Genomic DNA, 18,497 nt, shown 5'->3' with positions numbered 1-18,497 from the left:
GGGTTAGCATATTGTAATTGTGAATTATGTAATTCTGCATTTGTAGCACAAATTAGAATTTCATATTTTGTCCTCATATTTTTTGTGGTTTCTTTCTTTTCTATTATGGTTTATGATATTAAGGGGAGCACCCTTTATCAAGTGGTATCAAAGCTAGAGTTCTTGAGTGTGTGGACAGACCATCAACTGTGAGTCAATTCAAACCAGGACCATGGTTTGGGCTTAGCATGTAGATAGATCTCTAATTGTAAGGTAGTTTATTGTAAGACTTTAGTGGAAGCATGGAAATGCCTCAATGAAGAGAGTGTGGTCTAAGAGTCGAAGGTGTCACACCAGAGGATTTTAGAACCCTACAAAGGAAAATGCAAGCAATGCAAGAATAGATTTGTAGAGAAATGAATCTTTCTAGGAAATGATGAAAGTGAGAATGATAGAGAAGGAGGAGGAAACATGGACCCAAATGTAGTAGAGGAAGTTCTTAACCTAGAGGAGGTGAATCTTTTTAGGGCCATTTATAGTATTGGAAAAAGACCCAAGTTTGATGTTCCCACATTTTTGGGAAATCTCAACCCAAAGGAATTGATTAAATGGATCAATGAATTGGAATAATACCTTGAATATAAAGATATTGAAGATCCAAATAGGGTCAAGTTTTTGAAGGCCAAACTGAAGGGTCATGCAAAGATCTAGTGGCAGGAGATCTAGTTGGATCAAAATAAAAGAGGAAAGGACAAAATCACTAGACGGGCTTGGAAGGTAGTTAAAATAAAGTGACAGTTCATTCCTATGGATTATGAGCTTGATCTATTAAATAAAATCCAAGGGTTGAAGCAAGGGGAAAAATCTATTCAAGAGTATACTAAAGAGTTCTATCGAGTTCTCATTAGAACTAGCCACATAGAAGCTGATAAGGAGAAAGTCATGTGTTATCTTAATGGGGTACAACCAAACATTCAGGATGAGATGAGTCTTATTGGAGTGACCAGTATTGAGGAGACATATCAATTTTCCCTAAGGGTTGAGGAGAAACTAAGCAAATAGTTTGATAACAAGAATAGTGGAAGAGGTCGTGGTGGAAGATCTGGTTGATGGTCTTATAGAGGCTATAATGATGATCAAAAGAACAAGGATGAGGCTGGAAGTAGCACTCAAAAATAGAGGGGAAACAATTCCAATCATTTCCATGATTAGAAAATAGAGATCAAAGAGGAAGAGGTAGAGGATAATGATCTAGAAGAGGAGGCTTCCATGGGAAATTTTTTCACTACGAAGAAGAAAGGCATAGAGCATTTGAATGTTCCTAACACCAACAAAGGATAGATTGAAGAATATAAGGCCACGATAGAGTTGCACATATTGATGAAGATGCCAGATCATCACATTCTGAAGATGTTGAAAAGGGAGAAGTTATAGTTAATATAAGAATCCTACTAAATGGTGAGAATGAACCTGATCAAACAAGGACCTTGTTTCAGAAAAAGTGTGGATGTGAAGATAAGTGTTGTGATGTGATCATTGATAGTGGAAGTACTAACAATATGGTGTCAGAAACTATGGTCACAAAGCTAAATCTGAAGAGACAAAAACACCCGTGTCCATATTGTATTTCTTGGGTGCAAGATGACCACAAGGTCATGGTCAATGAGTAATTCTTATTAAAGTTCAAGATTGGAAGCTACCAATATGAGGTACTATGTGATATTATACCTATGGACATATGCCATATGTTGCTAGGTAGGCCATGGTAGTTTGATAGGCATGTTGTACACGATGGGCAAGAAAATACCTACACTTTGACTAAGGATGGAGAGAAGCATAAGTTGAAGCCATTGAAGGATAAATAAGAAAAGGTATAAAAGTGCTACCAAAATATGTTTTGTTGATGAAAAAGTATTTCTCAAAGGTATGAAGTGAGAGCATATGTATTTTTCTATAATTCCTAAAGATGGTAAGGAAGAAGTAGAGGAGGTATCTGTGAAAATTGTAGATATATTGGAAAAGTTTTATGATATTGTGTCAAATAATGTACCTGATGGATTGCCCCTAGTGAGGAAGATTAATCACTAGATGGATTTCATTCCAGGAGCTAGTTTACCAAACAAGACAAAATACAAAATGAAACCAATAGAAAGTGAAGAGTTGAAAAAACAAGTTAATGAGTTGTTGTAGAAGGGGTTGATTTGAGGGAGTCTGAGTCCATGTGTTGTACACGTATTAGCACCAAAGAAGAATGTGATGTAGGAGCATCCTGAGCTTTCTTGCAAACCCTCACTTTTGTTCTTTCTTCCTTTTGGTGTTGAGCTCCTATTGGTGCTAAGTGATCCTTTGGGTGCCAAGTTCATGTAGATGCCGAGTGCTAGTTTCTGCAAAGTCTTCATTGGCTGAGTTATCTATGTCTAGTTCCAATTTGGGTTGACTTTTCTTGCATTTAATTTTGGCATAGGTAGTTAATATCTATTATGGGCCAAATTGTGATTTCCTTCTTGTAGAATCTTTTTTAAGCCATTTTGAATAGTATTTAAAGAGATCTAGATTTGAGTTTAGGAGGGAAGGGGTGAGTGAGTAGGTGAAGTGTGGAGCAGAACTGAAAGTGCAAATTTATTGTTGGATCTTCAAATGTGAATATATTTATAATTGGTCGTAAACTAGAAGGCCTTACAATTGGGCATGTATGACAATGTTTTAATGCATCAATAAAAGTATTTCTCTCTTCTTCCTCCTTTGGTTACTATTCGTTGTGTTTGCTTCCATTGTGTTAACTCTTGCAGGGTGGTTTGGATAGTTGGGTGAGCCTTTGGCCCTAGTTGTTCATCCTTTTGTCTGTGTCAGTTGGTATCAGAGCTTGAAGTTTTTACTTGTGGAGATTGGATTGTGTAGAACCCTTATTTGGATTTGGTTGTAGGATGGTAGATCTACAGATTTGATCTATAACATGTAGAGGGTTATGATCTTGTAAGAACCTGATTTGTAAAGATGGTTCGTGGTAGAAGAAATATCGATGATGCTATATTGGACTAGTCGAGACAAATTTCAGCCAGAGTAGATGCTATGGAGATAGCCTAGAGGACATGAGTACATCTTGATGATGAAAGTGATGATGAAGCAGTAGCATCAAACCATAATCCAGAACCTGAAGAAGATCAAGATGAGGAAAGATTGTTGTGAGTGTTGTCTAGGGAAAATTCAAAGCTTGCTATGGAAGTTGTTTCTTATGATGGGAGATTGGACATCAATGTTGTATTGGATTGGATCTCAGATATGGAGAAGTAATTTGAGTATGAAAAAATTCCTAATAATAGAAAGGTGAAGATTGTAGTTACTAGTTTGAAGGGTCATGCATCACTATGGTAGGAGCATTCACAAACTAATAGACAAAGGAGAGGAAAGGAGAAGATTAGAACTTGGCCAAAGGTGGTGAATAAGGTAAAGAAAAAATTGCTCCCTACTAATTAACAAGTTAGCTTGTTGAGAAAGATGCAAAATTTGAAACAAAAAGACATGACTGTGAAAGAATCTACCAAGGAATTCTATAGATTAGACATTAGATCTAGACATGTGGATGATGATGTTGAGAAAATTGTAAGGTACATTAATGGATTGAGATCTGGAATACAAGATGAAATAAGTTTTGTGAAGTTGGATGGTGTGGAAGAAGCATGCCAATATGCCTTGAAAGCTGAGGTGATCTTGACAAAGAAGCATGAACAAAGGCAAAGAGGTAGAGGTCGTAGATTCTAGAGAGGTAGAGGTAGATCTTATGGTGAAGGTGGCAGATCTAAAAGTTTTGTACCGGATAAAGGAAAATCCAAATGGAAGAATGATGACAAAGGAAAGACTGAATAAAGAAGTGGTAATTCTTACTAAGGAGGTATAATTCTTACCGAGGAAGGGGTAATTCTTATTCTAGAGGTGGATTTTGTGGTAATTGTTTTAGATGTGGTAAAGAGGGACATAGATCTTTTGAATGTAGATATTTTGAAAATAGGCAAGGTAACATAAATGATGTGATTCAAGGAGATGATGAAGGTTCATCAAGTGGACCTGAGGTTGGAGAAAATCTCACGGTGAGAAGAACCTTATGTAATAAAGGTAGTGATGAGGAACCTACTTTAAGGAAAAGTTTTTTCAAGACAAGATGTAAGATGGCTGGAAAATGTTGCAAAGTGATCATTAATAGTGGAAATTCTACAAATCTGGCATCAGAAGAGTTGGTTACCAAGTTGTATTTATAGAAGCTGAAACATCCCAAACCTTATCATGTTTCATGGATCAAAGATGAGCATAGGATATTGGTAAGTGAGTAGTACCTTGTGAAGTTCAAAATTAGACATTACTTTGATGAAGTTCTATGTGCTATTATGCCCATGGATTGTTGACATATTTTTTTGGGTAGACCTTTGCAATATGATAGATATGCTATACATGATGGAAGATTGAATCAATATACTCTTTGGGTGAATAGGAAGAACCAAATATTGTTGCCTTTAATTGAAAGTCTAGATGAGGTTAATTGTACTGCTATAAAAATTTGCATGGTAAATGGAAAACAATTTGAAAAAGAAGTGAAGAAGATTCAAGTCTATTTTGCCATAATCTCTAGAGGACTGAGTGTTGGTATTAATGACCAAACAATAGCATCTAGTAATGATCGAGTGACAATAGCTAGCGATAGTCAAGTACCAGTAGAAATTATAGAATTGCTAAATAAGTATAAAGACATTATCGCTACTGATATTCCTGATGGTTTACCTCTAGTAAGAAGTATAAGTCATTGTATGGATTTGATTCCAAGACGTAGTTTTCCAAACAAAGTATACCATATAGATTGACACCTACAAAGAATGAAGAACATAACAAACAAGTGCATGAGTTGTTGTAAAAAGGTTTGATCAAAGAAAGCTTGAGTCCATGTGTTGTACATACTATATTAGCACCCAAAAAGAATAGGGAATGGAGAATGTGTACTGATTCTAGAGCCATTAACAAGATAACAGTGAAATATATGTTTCCTAAGCTGAGGATGGATGACATAATGGATTGTTTGAGTAGAGAAAAGTATTTTATCAAGATTGATTTGAAGAGTGGCTATCATTAGATCAAAATCAAAGAAGGTGATGAATGGAAGACTTCTTTCAAGACAAAAGTTGGTTTGTATGAATGGTTAGTTATGCCTTTTGGTTTGACTAATGCACCTAGTAATTTCATGACGTTAATGAATGAAGTTGTGAAAATATTTTTGGATAAGTTTGTGATTGTTTATTTGGATGATATTCTAATATTCAGTAAGACTAAGGAAGAACATCTTGAGTATATTAGACAAGTATTGTAGAGGTTGAAAGAAGAAAAGTTGCTGATTAATCTAAAAAGTTGTTCTTTTATGCAAGAGGAGATTGTGTATTTGGGATTTGTGATTTCAATTGATGGTTTGAAGATGGATCTTAAGAAGGTTAAAGCAATTTTGGAATGGCCTACACCTAAGAATGTGGGTGAGGTAAGATCATTTCATAGTTTGGCTAGTTTTTACAAGAAGTTTATAAAGAATTTTAGTGTTGTTTGTAATGCTATGACTAAGACAATGAGGGCAGGTAAAAAAGAATTCAAGTGGACACATAGAGCTAATAACAATTTTGAGACTTTGAAATAAAAGGTTGCTAAATTACCTATATCAGCTTTGCTTGATTTCAACAAAGTATTTCAAGTTGAATGTGATGCAAGTGGTAATGCAATAGGAGTTGTATTAAGTCAAGAAGGTAAACCTGTTGCTTTATTTAGTGAAAATTTGAATTATACTAAAAGGAAATATTCTGCGTATGATCAAAAATTTTATGCTATTGTTCAATCATTCAAGAAGTGGAGACATTATTTGATTCCTAAAGAGTTTGTACTATATACTAATCATAAAGCTTTACAATACTTGGGAAGTCAACATAATTGAATCAAAGACATATGAAGTGGGTTGAGTACTTGCAGATTTTTACATTTGTGATCAAGCATAAGAGTGGAGATACTAATAGAGTTGTTGATGCATTGAGTAAAAGATGTTCTTTGTTGACTAAAATGAATGTTGAAGTTATTGGTTTTGATGAAATGAAAGAGTTGTATGATGTTGATCCTGATTTTTATGAGTTGTGGAGAGAGTGCAAAGCACCAAATCTAATAGATCACATAAGTAAGTATGATGAGTATTTCATTCAAGAAGGTATGCTATTCAAAGGTATTTAGTTGTGTATTCCTAGAAGTTCTATGAGGTTGAATCTGATTAAGGAAAAGCATAGTGGTAGATTAGTTGGACATTTTGGAATCGATAAGACATTGAGTTTGCTGAATGAAAAGTATTATTGGCCAAAAATGTATAAGGATGTTTAGAAATTTGTAAAGATTTTTGGAGTTGGTCAAGTTGCAAAGGGAGTGAGGCAAAATACTAGTTTGTATACACCTATTACTATTCCTAAGAAACCTTGGACTAATATCAGTATGGATTTTGTTCTTGGATTGCCTAAGACGGTGAAAGGGTATGATTCCATATTTGTTGTAGTGGATAGATTTTCTAAGATGGCTCATTTCATACCATGTAAGAAGACATCAGATGCTGAGCATATTGCTGAAGTTTTTTTTAAAGAGATTGTGAGATTGCACAGATTACCAAGAAGCATTATTTTCGAAAGAGATAGTAAGTTTATTGGCTATTTTTGGAAGACTTTGTGGAAGAAGATGGGTACTGAGTTGAAGTTTAGTTCTACATTCCATCCACAAAAAGATGGATAGACAGAGGTTGTGAATAGAAGCTTGGGTAATTTGCTGAGATGTTTAGTTGGAGATAAGCCAAGCAATTGGGAAGTAGTGTTGGCACAATCTGAGCTTGCATATAACAATTTTGTGAACAAGAGTACGAGGAAAACACCTTTTGAGATTGTTACTGGAATGCATCCTAGAGGTATATCAAACTTGAGAGATGTTTCTAGTAAAGAAAAGAAAAGCATTGTAGGAGAAGAATTTGCTGATTTATGGAGTCTTTGCATAAGGAATTGAAATTGAGGTTGGAACAAAGTAATCAAAAGTATAAGGAAAATGCTGATCATTCTAGAAGACAACATGATTTTTAAGTTGGTGATGAGGTGATGGTTCATCTAAAGAAAGGAAGATTCCTTGCTAAAACATATAGTAAGCTAAAGATGAAGAAATTTGGACCTTGTAAGATCTTGAAGAAGTTTGAGAGTGGTAATGCTTATGAAGTTGAGTTACCTAATGACATGGATATATCTCCTATATTCAATATTGCTGATTTGTATAAGTATCATGAGTTAGAGGATGAAGTTTTTATATCATATGATTATCCTAAGAAGTAGATTGAAGAATTTTAACAGATATTAGATCAGAGAGTTTTCAAGAGCACAAGAGGAAAAGATTACTATGCATATTTAGTGAAATGGAAGAATAGACCAATTGAAGATGCTACATGGATTTCTCAATCTGAGTTGGATTCAGCTAAGGTTTTGACACTTGCATGATTCAAGAGAATCATTTCTCCAACCCTTGTTGTCTGATGCAGGAGCATCCTGGGCTTCCTTGCAAACCTGCACTTTTGTGTTTTCTACCTGTTGGTGCCGAGTGATCCTTTGGGTGCCGAATTCCTATTGGTGGTGAGTGATCCTTTAGGTGCTAAGTTCCTATTGGTGCTGATTGATCCTTTGGGTGCCAAGTCAGTGTAGATGTCGAGTGCCAATTTTTGTGAAGTCTTCATCTGCCAAGTTATCTGTGTTTGGTTCTAGTTTGGGCCAACTTTGCTTGCATTTAATTTTGGTATAGGTAGTTAATATCTATTATGGGACAACTTGTGGCTTTCCTTGTTCTAGAATCTTCTGTAAGCCATTTTGGCTATTATTTAAAGAGGTCTAGGTTTAAGTTTAGGAGGGAGGGGGTGAGTGACTAGGAAAAGTGTGGAGTAGAACTGAAAGTGCAAATTTGCTATTGGATCTTCGAATGTGAATATATTTGTAATTTTTTGTAACACATAAGGCCTTATAGCTAGGCATGTATGAAGATGTTTTGATGAATCAATAAAAGTATTTCTCTCTTCTTCCTCCTTTGGTTGTTGTCCCTTGTGTTTGCTTCCATTGTGTTTACTCTTGCAGGGTGGTTTGGATAGTTGGGTGAGCCTTTGGCCCTAGTTGTTCATCCTCTTGCCTATTTCAAAATGGAGAATGGAGGATGTGCACAAATTCTTGCACTATCAACAAGATCACAATCAAGTACAAATTTATATTACTAAGGATGGATGATATTATGGACTGTTTGAGTAGAGCTAAGTATTTCACAAAGATAGATGTGAAGAGTGGGTACCATTAAATTTTCATTAGAGAAGGAGATGAATGGAAGACTACTTTTGAGTCAAGGGAAGGATAGTATGATTGGTTAGTCATGCCTTTTGGGCTAACCAATGCATAGAGCACTTTCATGTGGCTCATGAATGAGGTATTAAAGGAGTTTCTGGGTAGATCTATCATTATTTACCTAGACAGTATCTTGATCTTTAGTAAGACATTGGAGGATAATTTGATCTAGATTTTCAAGGTGTTTGATAAGTTGAGGGAAGATAAGTCACTAATAAACCTAAAGAAGTGAAGTTTTGTAAAGGAGATGGTATACTTGGGATTTGTAGTCTCAACAAAAGGTTTGGAAATGGAACTAGAGAGAAAGTGAAGGCGGAAATGGAACTAGAGAGAAAGTGAAGGCTATCTTTGAATGACCTACTACAAGGAGTGTGATAGCAATAAGATCTTGTCATGGACTGGCTAGTTTTTACAAAAAGTTCATAAGAGGTTTTAGTGGTATTTGTGGACCCTTGACTAAAACAATGAGAGGGGATAGGAAATAATTTAAGTGGACTATACGAGAAGATAAGAGTTTTAATTTATTCAAACAAAAAGTTACTGAGAAGCCTATTTTAGCACTTCTTGATTTTAACAAGGTGTTTCAAGTAGACTTTGATGCTAGTGGTATTGTAATATGAGCTACTTTGAGCCAAGAAGGTAGACTTGTTACTTGATTTAGTGAGTAGTTGAATGATACAAATAGAAAATATTCTATTTATGATCAGGCATCTTATGCTATAGTTCAAGCATTGAAGAAGTGGAGATACTATCTTCTTCTTAAGGAGTTTGTTTTGTATATTGATCATTGAGCTTTGTAATATTTGAATAGTCAAGGAAAATTAAACAAAAATAATTTGAAGTGGGTTGAGTTTTTGTAGAGTTATACATTTGTTTTGAGACATAGGAGTGGGAAGTCTAACAAAGTTGTAGATTCTCTTAGTAGAAGACAACTTTTGTTGATAGAAATGTAGATAGAGGTGGCTGGGTTCAAGGAACTTAGTACTTTGTATCTAGATAATCCTAATTTTGGTGAAGTGCAGAAGGCTTGTATAGAACCTATTACACTTGATAGGAAAAAGTGGTTGGATTTCATGATCCAAGATAGTATCTTGTTCAAAGGAAGCCAATTGTGCATTCCAAGAAGTTCAATAAGGGAGAATCTCATCAAGGAGAAGCATAGTGGAGGATTGATTGGACATTTTGGAAGATAAAACCATAGCTTTAGTTGTTGAGAATTATTACTGGCCATAGTTGCAACAAGATGTGAAGAAGTTTGTGTAGAGTTGTAGAGTATGTCAAATGGCAAAAAGAGTGAAGCATAATATAGGGTTGTGTCAGCCATTACCTGTACCAAAGAAATCATGGGAGGATGTCAGTATTATTCTTAGATTACTGAGGACACACAGAGGGCATGATTCTATTTTTGTAGTGGTTGATAGGTTTTCAAAGATGGCGCATTCTATTCCTTACAAGAAGACTAGTGATGCTGTTCATGTGGTAGAATTGTTTTTTAAGAAAGTGGTGAGACTACATGGTTTTCCCGAAAGTAAAGTTTTAGATCAAGATACCAAATTTTTTGGGTATTTCTAGCATACATTATAGAAGAAATTGAAGATAGAGTTGAAGTTCAATTCATCACATCATCTACGAACTGATGGATAGACCAAAGTTGTGAATCACAGTTTGGGAAACTTGTTGAGATGTTTGGTTGGGGACAAGCCAAAAGGATGAGATCTAATTTTACCATAGGTAGAATTTTTATATAATAATTCTATTAATATGAGTACTAGTAAATCACCATTCCATATTGTATATGGGAGTAGTCCCAAAAATGCTTCTAAAATACAATAGTTGGATAAAGGAGAGATAAGTAGTGTTGAAGTAGAAGAATTTGTCAAATGTTTGAAGAACATCTATGTGGAGGTGAGGAAGCACATCATAAAAATGAATACATAGTAGAAGGCTAAGGCAGATGTGAAAAGGAGGTATAAATAATTTCAGTTTGGAGATGAAGTTATGGTTTATTTAAGAAAGGAGCATTTCCTAGTGAGTACATATAATAAGTTGAAGATGTAGAAGTTTGAACCATGCAAGATAGTAAAAGGCATGATTCTAGAAATTCTTATGAAGTGGAGTTTCTTGCTGAATTGAATATTTCACCAGTATTTAATATTTTAGATTTGATATAGTATTATGAAGGAGGTGATGGAGATGAAGTTGTAGAAGCATAGTGGAATATTCTAGCAGCTATTTTGACTACAAAAAAGATTGAGGAGATACCAAATAATCATATTGGCAAAAGTAAAAGGAACAAAACTTATGAAGAATACCTGATCAAATGGAATGGGAGGCTAGTAGAGGATTTGTCATGGCTAGCAAGGGAGAAGGTTAACCATCTTGATTTTTCTTTGAACACCTAATATGTGATGGGGTCACTTCTCAAATTACCTTGGGCGTCTGATGTAGGAGCATCCAGTGTGTAAGAGCAATCTTGCATCACCCAAAGATATTTTCTTTTATCTTTTCTATTTTAATAAGGACTAGTAGATAGGGTGGTTACTATATATGGGAACTTGCTATTTTTAGTAATTTTTTCATATGAGCTTGAAATTTTCTCATTTTATATGTGAAGGTTCATTTTAGAGTTATAATCCTACCATAAAAATCCCATTGCTCCAACTTAAGTAACATAGAAGTTATTGTGGATTTTTAGTAGAAAAAATTGCAAAAAATCATCATGCTCATATTTGGAGGCCTTAGAGTTCCTGGATGAGGTTTAAAAACTTGATGGAAGGGCACTTATGTAGTTATGAGCCTATAGATTAGGAACTAGTGTTTTTGAAAAGTGGTTATAATAGCCAATTAGAGAAATAGTTTGAGAGTTATGGCCTATCAAAGTTGGGCTACGTAAAATTCCTAGAATAAATGTCAAAAATGTATTTAGTTGACTCTATATGTATTGTTAGGGTCTGTTAACCCTAGGTATTAAGTTTGAGCATCTAGAACCTTCCTGAGTAGCATAAAATTGCCTATTTAAGAAAGGCCTGAACATTGTCTAGGACAACTCTAGGTGAAAGTTCATAGCTTGTCTTGTAGGTTATTGTAATGAAGGTGCCCATGTGGGTTAGCATATTGTACTTGTAAATTTTGTAATTCTACATTTGTAGTGAAAATAAGAAGTCCATATTTTGTTCTCGTATTTGTTGTTGTCTCTTTGTTTTCTATTATGGTTTATGGTATTAAAGGGAGCACCCTTCATCAATTTTCTAGAGACATGGGAGAAGTTACTACTAGCTTCAATACTTCATAAAATTTTGAATCATATAGTGCTGCCCAAATTAATAGTAGCAATAGATACTTGGGATCCTTGTAGGGAGAGTGTGCCAATACATGCATGGTTGCATCATTGGCTTCCATTTTTGGGCCAACATATGTGATGCAAGAGCATCAGAACATGAAAGGATCCCTAAAGAAGATAAACAATGGAAGAAATGTAATGGTGAGTTTAAACCAATCAATTGGCATGTGTTTAAGCCAATCATGGCCATGGAATACTTTAAAGATGGTAAAAATGTAATGAATCCTAAAGGGCCTATTAAGGACCTTAGGAACTTTGATAGGGAAATATAGGCATAAGAGAATATTGGGGTTAATTGGGTCCTTAGGAGTCTTAGAAAGGTTTAGGATTAGTTAAATTGGTCTTGAGGACCTAATAGGAAAATTTAGTGGGATATATAGTTGTTTTATTCAATATTGTAAGTTGGGAAATTCAAATATTTGAATCTTAATTGTTAGTTCCATTTTTTGGGGGAAATTAGATTTAATGAGTTTTAGGCATTACTAGGTATTGAAACTGATCCAAATTGCCTAGGATAGTTGTAAGGGATGCTATTGAGTCAAGTTTGAGGCATTGTACAGACAGAGCATTATTGGGATTGATCAATTGTATAGATTGTGTAAAGAGAGCCAATAAAAACTTCATTCTTCAATAATTTAATGTATGGTGGCTTGACTATCATTGATTTATTATAGTCTTATGATCTCATAATCATTGATTTATTTCATTCATTTCAAGTTTTTTGTTGTTGCTTTAAGGGTTTCATTGTTTTTATTAACAAATTTGAGTTTCTACTTGAAATGTTGATCATTCCATGAATATAGGAGTCTTTCTCATAGAATGATCTTGTAACAGTATGTACAAATATTGATAGGAAGTTCTAAGGATTGTGACCATCATTGGAGTTTGTGAAGTAAAGGGCATTAAATTCATGGCTATGGAGCAGCATTAGGAGTTATAGCCATTAGAGGCCAATGTTTAACAATTTGAAGTGCTTTGGTATTTTGGAGACAAGGTGAAGAAACCTTCAATTGAGTTTGAAGGTTCTTAGAAGGAAGAGATTTAAAAAACCCTACCTTTTAGGGTTTGTAGGATACTGATTTGGGGCTTTTGGGGTTACAAAATTTTTGGGACTAATTCCTTTTGGATTTGGAACATTTACAACACAAAGAGAGACTATCCAAAGTCTGGGGTCTTGGGAATACAATAAACTTGCAGTTGCTTTGTTTTTAATTAGATAAATAGGTTTTATAGGGACCCTAAAACCCAAGAGTTAAAACATAAAAAAGGCTAATAATAAGCATTAAAAGCCCAGCCAAAAAAGAACAAGTCTAAAGGTTGATAATAAGCACTAGGCCCAGCCAAATGCACAAAGGCCAAAGGAAAGGCCAAATAGTTATATTAAAAAACAAAACAAACAGGACAAAATGCCAGACAAAAAGGAACAACTAGAACCAAAGAAAAGAGCTAATCCTCATTCTTTCTTTCGGGCTCTTGCATGACCTGGGTAGCCTCGTAGGCCACCTGGTTCTCCTTGGCCTCCTACTGATGAGTCCTATGTACATCTTGGTCCAAACTAGTGTAAGTGATACCCATGGCAGTTTCATCATCAGATTTGGTTTTTCCCCTATCTTTTCCTTCCTCATCCCCCTATATACCTCTATCTTTAAACCAATCAATTAATGAAAAAAAGTTGTCATTAATTGAGTTGAGCGGTGAGATCATTTGGCTCGACAGATTATGATTGTAATTTTCTAGGTTGTGGGTCCTCCTTTTTCACCAAGCTAATTCTATCATCCTGGTATATCCCCTTCTCAAGACCCATTAAATTCCTGGCTCCTTCCATTTGACCCACCTTTTCCATGACCTCCTCTAGCTCATGAAATAGACACTTGATTGACCTGAAATTGTCAATCATGTTGTTGTGGTCATTGTTCAAAAGGTTCATCCTGGTTTCCCTGGCATTATTAGAGATTGCCACAATCATAGGGTTAATTAGTTGTTCAAGCCACGGCCCCTCCTAGTTGTCGACCAGAATATGGGGATTCATCACTTCTTTGAAAATACCCATTTTCATTGTCCTCACATTAAAATTCCTCCAAGATTTCCTCATGTCTTTGGCCAACACTTCCCCCCCCCCCCGCATCTCCAACATTTTCCTTTATTTTCTCATATAGATGTGCTTGAGGATGGACATGAGAGAGAGGCAACGAAGATATATCCAGTTTCCATTGCAACCTCTCATCCTCCATTCCCACCCGCTTGCATTTCTTCCCACCCTAGTCTTCCTTTTCTTCCTCCTCCTTATCCTCATCTTTAGTCTCCATGTCCTCATCTTCATCATTGTAGTCCTTCTCCTCATTCCCAAGCATATTCTAACCATGACCCCTAGGGCTTTTTCTACTAGGGGTAATGGGAGATGATGACTTCTTATCATGAGGCGTAACATTTTTCCCAGAGAAAGTTAACCCCCCTTCCTTAGAGCTAATGCTCTAAATTTTATTCAAGTTAGAGGAGTAGCTTGAGATTTTGTTTTCCTCTTTCCTAGCTTGTGAGGGGATGTTACTTATTGTTTGAGCCTTAAAGTGCTAATAAATAAGCAATAATAGCCCCTCATGTAGAGCAGGGTTAGCAGTGGGCTTCTTTTTGAAGCTAGACACCACCTTGCTCATGGAAGTCAACAAATAGAAAGGAAATGAAACTTTACTATCATGCCAAAAATGATTCAAAAGAATGAAATGGTGGGTACGAACATGATCAAACCTAGGGTCAAGAGTAATGTACTTGATGATGGCATGTAGAACATACCTCCATAATTTCATTATGGAATCTAGATCATAGAACATATCACTCTTTTTCAGGGCATTTAACTCCTTAGTGTTGTCCATGAAGTCCTTCACTACATTGGCTGAGAACATTTTGTCCCTAAAGAACTTAAGACCCTCCATCAAAATCTCAGTAATAGCTAAAATCACTTCCTCCATTATCAGAAATGAAACCCCATTCACCTTGAATCTACTGTCCTTCCATGAGCTGACCATGCTATCTGTCACATTTTGATGAAAACCATGCAGCTTCATGATATATCTTGTTATCCCACCTTGTTCCAACTTCTCCCACACTTTTTCCCTACTTCTCCATTTTTCCATCTTGTCCACTAGTTCTTTTCTGCACCTTTCACCCACCATTTCAGCACTTTACACTCCCACAATTCTCATAAGAATAGCCCTCTATAACTTCACCACGTGATGGAAATCTTCGTGTTTAAGAAAAAGTCAAAGAAATTACACTTACTGTTGCACAAGTTGCATATGCAAAAAATGACCCATAAAGCATGCCAAATAAACTGTAATAAATTCCATCTCTTGCACTTTCCAATATAGCCTTAATGAATCGTACCCTTTCCCCAAAAGCCTTTCCTAGTCATAATTGTAAATTGATCTCCTCCATACTCCCTTGGATCTTATCCAGCTCGATCAGGCTCTTAACATTGACTAGAAAACTCCTTCCCAGTTGCCAGGTCATCTTTTGGTCGAATTCGACTCCTTTATTTGCGAACCAATCTACCACCAGGTTTGCTTCCTAGAAAACGTAAGTGACATGGACTCTATTAAATTTAGCACGAGTCTCACATGTCTCTTTAATTAGATTTTCAATTGTCCATGAATAATGTGAGTTTCCATTTATACATTTAATAATGTTATTTGAGTCTCCTTCAAGCTAGAGATTAGTAACTCCAACTTCAAAAGCCAGTTTCACCACATGGAAAGCTGCACTTGCTTTCACAAAGTGATTAGTTTGGAAGCCCAACGGGAGAGAGAAGGTCGCTAATCCCTCCCAAAATTCATTCCTTATTATGCCTCCACATCCTGAGGAGCCAAGGTTTCCCTTGGAGGCCCCATCAAAATTGTCTTTATGCCATGCTTTTGGGGGGAGAAGCCACTTGGCTTCTTGTCTTTTTAACATTCTTTCTTTTTCCTTCTCAATTTTTCTACCACCTACTTTGATATCTCCCCCCTTCCTTACTAGGTAGTTTTCCTTTATATTTTTATAAATCTTCTTCTCAAGCACTATGGCCAGCTCCTCTCTATCTTTGAAGATTCTATTGTTCCTCTCCTTCCATATGCTCTAGCAGTAGTGAGGTAAGAGCTAGGTACTTAATTCCTGTAAGACAGATAGATTGAACAATTTTTTTCATTGGCTGAAAAAATCCAGGAGATTATTTGGCATGCACCAGCTAATCCCTAATTCTTGAGTAAGGAAATCCCAAACCTCCCTTGAGTAGGAACAGTGAATGAACAAGTAGTTGCCTATTTTTAGCTGGTTCTTACATAAAATACATCTGCTTGGAAAAATTTGTCCTCTTTTTATAAGGTTATTCTGATTGAGGATTTTATTTTGTAGGGCCAGCCAATAAAATATATTAATTTTTGGTGTGATGCTAGGGAGCCAAGCTCTCAACCATGGAGGCTTCTCTTTTAAGCTCTAAAGAGCCATATAACCTAAAGCAATAGAGTAGTTTCCATTGGAGTTGTCCCCCTAAATCATTTTATCCCTCTTGTTGCTAAGAGCCATAGAATTTAACATTAACATGATTGGTTTTAGATCATCAAAGATTATAGATAGATCTATCCAACCTTGGTCATTCCTATTGTTGTTGACTTTCAGCCCAAAATGTTGAATACATTGATTCACCCAAAATTCATAGATAGGATTGTTCATCAGGTGACCCTGAATAAGCCAACTATCAGACCATAACTGGGTATCCTCCCCATTCCCCAATTTCCAAGAAACTTTTGCCTTAGCTAGGTCCCTAGCTTTCAGAAAACCATTCCAGATAGTAGAACCTTTAGGAATATCCTCACTTAAAAGGGTGAATTGAATTGAAGATACTCCATAATTGCTTTTCCAAAAGAGCCTTATTTAGATGTGTAAGCTTCCTTATGCCAAGACCTCCATAATTCTTAGGGAGATAGACTTTGTCCTAGGCAACTAGAGGATATCTTTTTTCCCCTTCAACTCTAGTCCATAAGAAATCCCTCTATATTTTCTCCATCCTCTCAGAAAGTTTGACTAGAATCACAAAAAGGCTCAAAGCATACAATGGAAAGTTCTAAAGGGTGGATTTAACTAGTTGGCATTTTCTAGCTTGACTAAGAGTAGCACCTTTCAAGCCAACTAACATTTTTCTGAACTTATCTATAATACCATTCTAGAAGGAGTGAGGAGGAATCAGACGCAAGGGAAGCCCAAAGTAAGTAGAGGGAAACTTTCCCACTCCACAACCTAGAATCACAAAAATTTTTCTTTGTCTGTCCTCTGGGGTATTCATAAATTATAAAGAGCTCTTATCCTGGTTAATAAGTTGACCTAACCCTTTGGAGTAGATATCAAGGAAATCCTTCATAGTGTTTTCCTCCTTTACAAAAGACTCCCCCCATGATAGTATCATCCAGAAAATGTTGATGCGAGAAAGGATCACTTTTAGAGGAAGGTTTTATCCCTTTGATTCTACCTTCCTTCTTCTTTCTCTCAATAAGCCTTCCTATACATTCAGCTAGGATAATGAAGAGAATAGGCAAGAGAGGATCCCCCTGGAAAAGACCTCTTGAGGGTTTGAAAAAATTTGAAGGAGCTCCATTAACCAACACAGCTAGAGAGGAAGTAAAGACAAGCTAAGATATCAACTTACAAACTTTTAAATCAAACCCAAAAGCCTTGAGCACCATATCAAGAAAAGACTAGTCTACTCGGTCATAGGCTTTAAAGAGGTCAAGTTTAAGCAACATGCCTTCCTTTTTGCAGCTTCCATGGAGTGGATCACTTCACGCACCATCATGATCGAGTGTAAAATTTTTCTGCCCAGGACAAAACCTGTTTGTTGCTACAAAATGATCAAAGGGAGGAGCTTGAGCAACCTAGAAGTAAGCACCTTTGAAATAATCTTGTAAAAGGAATTGCATAAACTATTAGGTCTAAACTTGTCCAAAGAGTTAGCCCCAAGAATTTTAGGAATGAGAACCAAAAAAGTGGAGTTAATCTCCTTAAGAATACTCCTGGCTCCAAAGAATTCCTTAATAGCCTTCACCACATCTTCCATCACCACCTGCCAATACATCTGAAAAAAGAAGGTAGGAAACCCATGTAGGCCTAGAGATTTATCTGTAGGAAAAGAAAAGAGAGCTTCACGAACTTCAAAAGTTGTAGGAATAGCTCAAAGCATTAAATTATAGTGAGGTTGGATGATTTGAGGAATGTAAGCAACCATGTCTTCTTAGTCCACCTTAGATAGTAGAGGGTCCCAAGACAAGAGAGAGGAGAAGAAGGAAATAGCTTCAGCTGATATTTCATTCTCCTTGGTTAGCAAATCCTACCCTTTCATGATACCAACAATTCTATTATTAGCTCTATGCTTGAAAGTGGTAAGATGAAAGAACTTCAAATTCTGATCTCCATCTTTAAGCTAGTTAACCCTAGATCTTTGTCTCCAAAACTTCTCCTCTTTGCTGATGATATTATATAAGTTTGTAAGAATAGACAACTCAGCCTCCCTGTTAAGCTCATAATACCTGTCTTTCTAAATAGAGGATTGAACAGGAATAAGTTTATCAGACAAGTCATCTTTCTCAAGAAATATATGGCCAAAATTTGACTACTTCCAAACTTTAACCATCCTCTTAACATTACTTAGTTTCCTGGCAACTCTAAACATAGCAGTGCCTTCCACATCTAATTCCCACCAAATTTTAACTTTATCCAAAAGATCAGGATGAGAGATCCACAATTTT

Source organism: Cupressus sempervirens, chromosome 6 (genome assembly GCF_028749045.1).
Source record: "Cupressus sempervirens isolate cs-2001-9-10 chromosome 6, ASM2874904v1, whole genome shotgun sequence".
NCBI lineage: Eukaryota > Viridiplantae > Streptophyta > Pinopsida > Cupressales > Cupressaceae > Cupressus > Cupressus sempervirens.
Note: the sequence above shows the minus strand (reverse complement) of the source record.